The following is a 6,830-nucleotide window of genomic DNA, read 5'->3' as shown; positions in this document are numbered from 1 at the left end:
CCCAAACATGCCCTGACTTTGATTATAGGAAATAGAGCTGGAAATCAGAAGACCTGGGTTTGAATCCTGGTTCTGATAATTATTTAGTCTATGTGGCCCTGGACAAGTCACTTGACTACTATGAATTTTGGTTTTCTCATCTATAAATGGTAGGTAATAATAATACTTCTACCTACCTCATAGGAATAATAATAACAATAAAATAATAACAATAATAATTACTAGCATCTATACAGTGCTTTAAGGTTTAGAAAGTGGTTTACATGTTAGCTCACTTGATCCTCACAGCAATCCAGTGAGATAAAGTAATATTATTATCCTCATCTTTCAGATGAGAAAACTGTGGCTGAGAAATTAAATAACTTACCCAGAATCACATAGCTTCAGTAAGTCTGAAGTAAGACTTGAACACAGGGCTTCCAAATTTTAAGTCTAGCACTCTATCCACTATGCCACTTTCCTGCCCAGAGTATTGTGAGAAAAGTGCTTTGTTAACCTTATGTAAGCTGCTACTATTATGCCACATTCCCTACAATGGCTCTTCATTGCCTTACTTTTCAGGTGTGAATACCCCTGTCTGGCTTTCAAAGTCCTATATGTATCCAGGGTTCCCCCCTTCCTATATAGTCCTATCCACTAGTACTGTCACAGACCTTTGATTCCAGCCTCATTGGCCCACCACACTCCTTTGGAATGACCTCTTTTTATCTTCTATGTGTCCAAATGACAGTCATCCTTCAAGGTCAACGTGTATGCCAATGAAGGATTCTTTGACTAATTTATCTCTCATATGTAATTTCTTCATCTATATCTACCATTTCTAGACACACCTGCTAGATATAGAATCATGGTATTGAACCAGATTATTTCAAAGGCCTCTTCAGGCTTAGTAGGGAGAGTCATTGCGATGTTGGGTAAAGAAAACTGCTTCAGAATCGGGATTAAATAAGTTCAAGTTTCAGCTCTGGGACTTACTAGCTGTGTGACTTCGGGCACATCACAACCTTTCACCTGCAAAACGAGGATATTAATAATTATCCTACCTCTCAGGGTTGTTATAGAAACATAAGTCATTTTTCTTATTCTGTGATTCTAATATGAATCAGAAATGGAAGTTTTCAAGCTCAGTCGTATAGACAGAGACTTCTAAAGGATGTTAGAGGTTATCGAGCCCAACCTTATACAGGTGAGAAGCATTAGGCCAAAAGAGCTTAATTGATTTGCTCAAGGTCACACAGATAGTAGGATCGTAAATTTAGACTTGTAAGGGACCTTCGAGGTCATTGAGTCAAACCCCCTAATATTACAGATGAAAAAACTGGGGCACAGACAGGTTGATGACTTGTCCATGGTTACACAGCTAATAAGTGTCTGTGGCAGGATCAGGAATTTAAGTCTTCCTTGACTCCAAGTTCAGGACTCTACCCACAATAGAGATTTGAACCTAAATCTTCTGCTGCTATTATCAACACATTTCCCACTGCACCGGATTTCTAAATAATGGTGATAAAGTCAATGTCTTTACCTTAGTCAATTTCCCATTTTTTGGTGTCCACAATTTATATATATTGGTCAGGTTGGAGTTGCTATAATTACACACAATTTTTTTTCTCATCTTTATCCCGTCTTCCTGTTTGGTTTTGATGTTGATCTTCGATCTAAACATTGGTGATCTGAACACAACCTGATAACTAATTTTGAAGTGACTTCTACATTAATCACTATTCATTACTGTCAACATATAATCAATTACACTCTTTTGGGTATTGTTATTCAATACTCAGGGCATCCAGCAACTTCTAATTTTCTTCTTGCATAAAGTATTTAAGATGTGAAAGCATGAAGCTTCTAAATCATTCGTAAGCTTTTAGCCTCTTAAATTTTGTGATCCTCTATTCTTTTTCCAATTTAGCTTTCACTATCCTCCCCCAGCCCACCTTCACAGTGAGATCACCAAGATGTACAATGGCAATTTACAGATAATTTTAAGTGGTTAAATAATTTAATAACGTATAATTATTAACAATTTTTAAATGGTAATATTATGCCCTATGACCCCACAAAATGATAATATGCATGTTGATTACACAGGTGTTGGGGCTGTACAGGGTGTACACATTCTCATAAAAATACGGCACTCAGGTGGCACAGTGCATAGAGCACTCGCCCTGGAGCCAGGAGGACCTGAGTTCAAATATGGTTTGAGACACTACCTGTGAGACCCAGGGCAAGTCACTTAATCTTGATTGCCTCTCAAAAATAAAAACAAAAACAAAAACAAAACAACAATATAGCACAATAGAGGACAGTTTGGCATAGTTGATAGCTAGCCTAAAAGTCGGGAAGACCTAGGTTCAAGTTCTGCCACTGACATATATTGGGAACATGCTCCTGGGCAAGTTACTTTTCAATGCTCTCAGAAACTCTCTAAAGGTCAAGATGACAAAGATGTCGACAATCTATGTTGATAAAGGAGGTTCGAGGGCAGCTAGGTGGCACAGTGAATAGAGCACCGGCCCTGAAGTCAGGAGGACCTGAGTTCAAATACAGTCTCAGACCAAACACTTGACATGTGCTAGCTGTGTGACCTTGGGCAAGTCACTGAACCCCGATTGCCTAAAAATTTTTTTAAAAATACAAAAAAAAAAGAGGTTTACTCACACAGAGTTCACTATACCTATGAAATTACAGTTCCTAGCCTCTGTTCTACTGCTGCATCATAAATCTGATATAAAATTAATATGCTTACAAAAATATACAACAAACATTTTGCTGACAAAATGAAAATAAAACCTTGTTAACCAGAGGAGCTCTGTTTTGAGATCATCTGTATGGCACAGGTCTCTTAAAAAATATGACTAAGGAAGTTTGAGCTGAGGCTTTCTTTTCTGTTAGGTAAATTTCCTGAGAGTAAAGAGGTTCATTTCAAACCACTCTGTTGCTCTCAGGACTCTGCTCAAAACATTGTAGTATAGTAGGTGCTTAATATATGTTTTTTGTTGATGATTCAAGTCATTTATTGTGTGCTTCCTGCATGTAAAATAGCATGCCCCATGCTGAAGATACAAAGATTAATAAGAAACAGAACCTCCTTACAAAGGATTTACAATCCAAATAGGGTGAAGAACAAATACATAAGTAACTGAATCTCTGAAAGGTGAGATAATTGCAAAACAAAACTACTTACTATTCAAAATTTGGAAAGAAAAAGGTCCCTTTTACCCTGAAGGGTTGGGGTTATGGAGGCCAGTCAAAGAAGGTTTCACACAGAGAGTAGCCCCTAAGCTGAGCTTTTGAAGAAGAGGAGCAACTTCAGCAGAGGGAGATAGGAGCTGGGAGCAAGGGTTGGTCTGTAGAGAAGAAGGTGTTCATTCCAAGTCCAAGGAATGGGGTGGATGGGGTGTTCACAGAGGACTAGCACCTCTGGTGTGAGGGCTTGCCAAACCCTTTTCAGAGTTGTTCATGTGCCTTTGATGCCCGGCTTCAATCAACTCTCACCTGTGGCTCCAAGAAGCTGTAGCATGAACAGAAGCCACACCCAGGTAAACCATCTTGGCAGATGGGCTAAACCAGGCTGAGGGTAACGGAGGGCCACAAACCTGTCTGCAACTTGGGAGGGGAGGGTGTCCATCCAAGCATGCGACTTCCCCCTGTGGAATGGTCAGATAAGAACAATTATTCCAAAGGCCATGTAGGTGGCTGAAGCACTTAGAGCTTGGTCAGACATGGAAGATGACAAGGTCATCCACTGCATCCTGGGTTATTGCCAGTTATCCTGACTTTTGTTTTGCCACTGGACTCCCAGACCCTAGAAGAGAGAATGAGGCTGACAACTTTGTGCAACTCTGCCTCACTTAAATCCAATTCATGCAGGAGTCAAGACATCACCCTATGATGTCATTGGTCCTCTTCAAAAACAAAGGACAAAGGGGCAACTAGGTGGCACAGTGGACAGAGCACTGGCCCTGGAGTCTGGAGGATCTGAGTTCAAATCTGGCCTCAGACACATAACACTTACTAGCTGTGTGATTCTGGGCAAGTCACTTAACCCCAATTGCTTTGCCAAAAAACAAATAAACGAACAAAAAACAAAGGACAAGCAACAACAATGGAGTGAGTAAAGGAGAGAACAGAGGATGAGAACAAGCACATAAAGTAGTCCAGTTTGGTTAAGATCATGAGCTATATGAAGTGAAATGATGAGTTCAGAAATGTAGATTAGAACAAGGTTGTGGGAAAAGTTGAGTACCACAACACTTTATTTGGCAGGCAATGAGGAGCCACTGAAAATTTTGAGTAGAGTTGTACATAGAAGGTCCTTAATAAATGTTTAATTGATTGGTTATTGATAAAAGAGTAATATGATTAAGGTGGTACATTAGGAAGATTCAGGCAGTGCTGGGAAAGATGGCAAGGGAATGGACTAGAGGCAGGAAGACCAGTTAGGATGCTGTTAGGATTGTCTTGATGAGAAGAGGTGAGGACGCAAACTATTGGAATTACTGTACAATTGCATAAGTGAGGACAGACGCAAGAAATATTGTGGAGCTAGAATCAGCAGGAATTGACAACTTATCAGATATGTAGAGTCATGGAGAGAGAAGAATCAAAGTTTACTCTAGTGTTATCAGCCTGGATGGTTGAGAAGATGTACCATTGATGGAGATTGAAAAAATGAGTGAGAAGGGCAGGTTTTGAGGAAGATGATAATGAGTTTAGTTTTAGCTGTGTTGAAATTTTAAGCACAAGTAGGGAGGAACATCTAGAGGGAGATGGCTGGTCAACGTTTGGTAGAACAGTATGAGTGCTCTGGGGATAGGTGGGGTGGGAGTTATTTACATAGACATGATAATTAAAGCAAAGAGAGTAGATAAACTCTGGAAGGGAGAGAGAGCATAAGAGAAGAAGCTTGAGGCACAACCTTGGGTGTTATCCACATTTAAGGAGGGGCAAGAAAATGAGATGACAGCATAGGACACAAAGAAAGAGGCATTAGAAAAAAAAAAAAACAAACCATACAAGTGAAGGTAATAGAAGCAAAGAGAGTTGGCTCTCAGTTCTTCTCCCAAGCTTGGTGCTAGGATCCACTGCTGCAGCTGCATTCCTAAAACAAGATGGTGAAGGTCAGAGTCAACAGATTTGGCCTTATTGGGCATGTGGGGACCAGGACTGCATTCAACTCAGGTGGAGTAGACATCGTGACCATCAATAACCCATCCGTTGACTTTAACTACATGGTTTATATGTTCCAATATGATTCTGCTCATAGCAAATTCAAGGGCACTGTCAAGGCTGAGAATGGAAAGCTGGTGATCAATGGAAAAGCCATTACCATCTTCTGGGAGCAGGATCCCACCAATATTAAATGGGGAGATGCTAGAACTGAGTATGTTGTAGAGTCCGCTGGTGTCTTTACCACCATGGAAAAGGATGGGGCTCAATTGAAGGGCAGAGTCCAAGGAGGTCATTATCTCTGCCCCTTCTGCTGATGCCCCTATGATGGGAGTGAACCATTAGAAATATGATAATTCCCTTAAGATTGTCAGTAATGCCTCCTGCACTACCAGCTGTTTGGCATCCTTGGCTAAGGTCATTCATGACAACTTTGGCATTGTGGAAGGACTCATGACTATAATCCATGCCATTACTGTTACCTAGAAGACAGTAGATGGCCCCTCTGGCAAGCTGTGGCATGATGGGCATGGTGCTGCACAAAACATGCTTCTACTGGTGCTGCTAAGGCTGTAGACAAGGTCAAACCTGAGAATAGGATGCTGATAAGCATGGCCTTCTATGTTCCTACTCTCAGTGTATCTGTTGTGGATCTGACCTGCTGCCTGGAGATACCTGCCCAATATGATGATATCAAGAAAGTGGTTTTGCAACTATCAGAAGGACCCTTGAAGGGTATCTTGGACTACACAGAGGACCAGGTTGTATTATGTGACTTTAATAGTGATACCTGATGGGGTTGGGATCTGGGCCCCAGAAAGGAAAAACCCTGGACTTTCCCACATGGCCAAATCTGGCATTCCCCTGAGGCTATAATCCCATCAACTGGCCTTTCATTGTGGACCTCCCTATGGCCCCAGGCCACTTCTCCATTCTCCCTTGGCCATGTGGTCAGGTCCCTGGAATTCTATTACCTCATAGACTACTTGGCTACTCCTAGATCCCTCCCACAGTCTTTCTGTACATAAGGTCCATCTTGTCTCCATTAAGATGCTCTGATTCTTAGAATCTAGCCACTGCACAGATTTTCACAATCTAGCCAATAGCCCACAGATGTTCAGATTCCTTAAGAGTCTAGCTAATATGGCGAATCTTCAATAAACCTTGTTTTTGGCTGAAAGAAGGCTTGGGTCAAATTCTTTCGGGCAGGACCCGTGTGTCATGATCTTGGGGTTCCAGGACCCCTAACCTCTAGACCTCATCAACACCTATTCATCTACCTTGGATGCTGGCATTGGTATTGCCCTTAATGACCATTTTGTCAATTTTATTTCCTGGTACTGTTATGGCAACCATGTAGTAGATCTCATGGTCTACATGAACTCTTAGGAGTAGAATGGAAAGCCATGGTTCTTCATCCCCAGCCTAAAAAGAAGTTCCTCCACTGGGGTGTCCACATCCCTAAACTATGTCCCTCTACTGGCAATCCCATATCCCATATCCCATATCCCATTCATATCCTTGCCCCCAAACAGCCTTGCAATAGAAGGAAGAAACATAGAGTACTATATTGTGTGCCATTGATAAAGTCACCATATTCAGTGCAAGAAAATAGAGGGAGAGAGGGCGAAAGAGTGAGAGTTAAAGGTATCAAGATG

The 6,830-nt window shown here is 41.3% G+C and overlaps 1 pseudogene; it reads left to right on the top strand.

Moving 5' to 3' along the window:
* The first annotated feature begins 5,114 nt into the window (after positions 1 to 5,114).
* Positions 5,115 to 5,966, top strand: LOC114034356 (annotated as a pseudogene).
* Positions 5,967 to 6,830: the final 864 nt, after the last annotated feature.

Source organism: Vombatus ursinus, unplaced genomic scaffold (assembly GCF_900497805.2).
Source record: "Vombatus ursinus unplaced genomic scaffold, bare-nosed wombat genome assembly UNPS02008961.1, whole genome shotgun sequence".
NCBI classification, from domain to species: domain Eukaryota; kingdom Metazoa; phylum Chordata; class Mammalia; order Diprotodontia; family Vombatidae; genus Vombatus; species Vombatus ursinus.
Note: the sequence above shows the minus strand (reverse complement) of the source record. Positions and strands in the feature narration are given on the sequence as shown.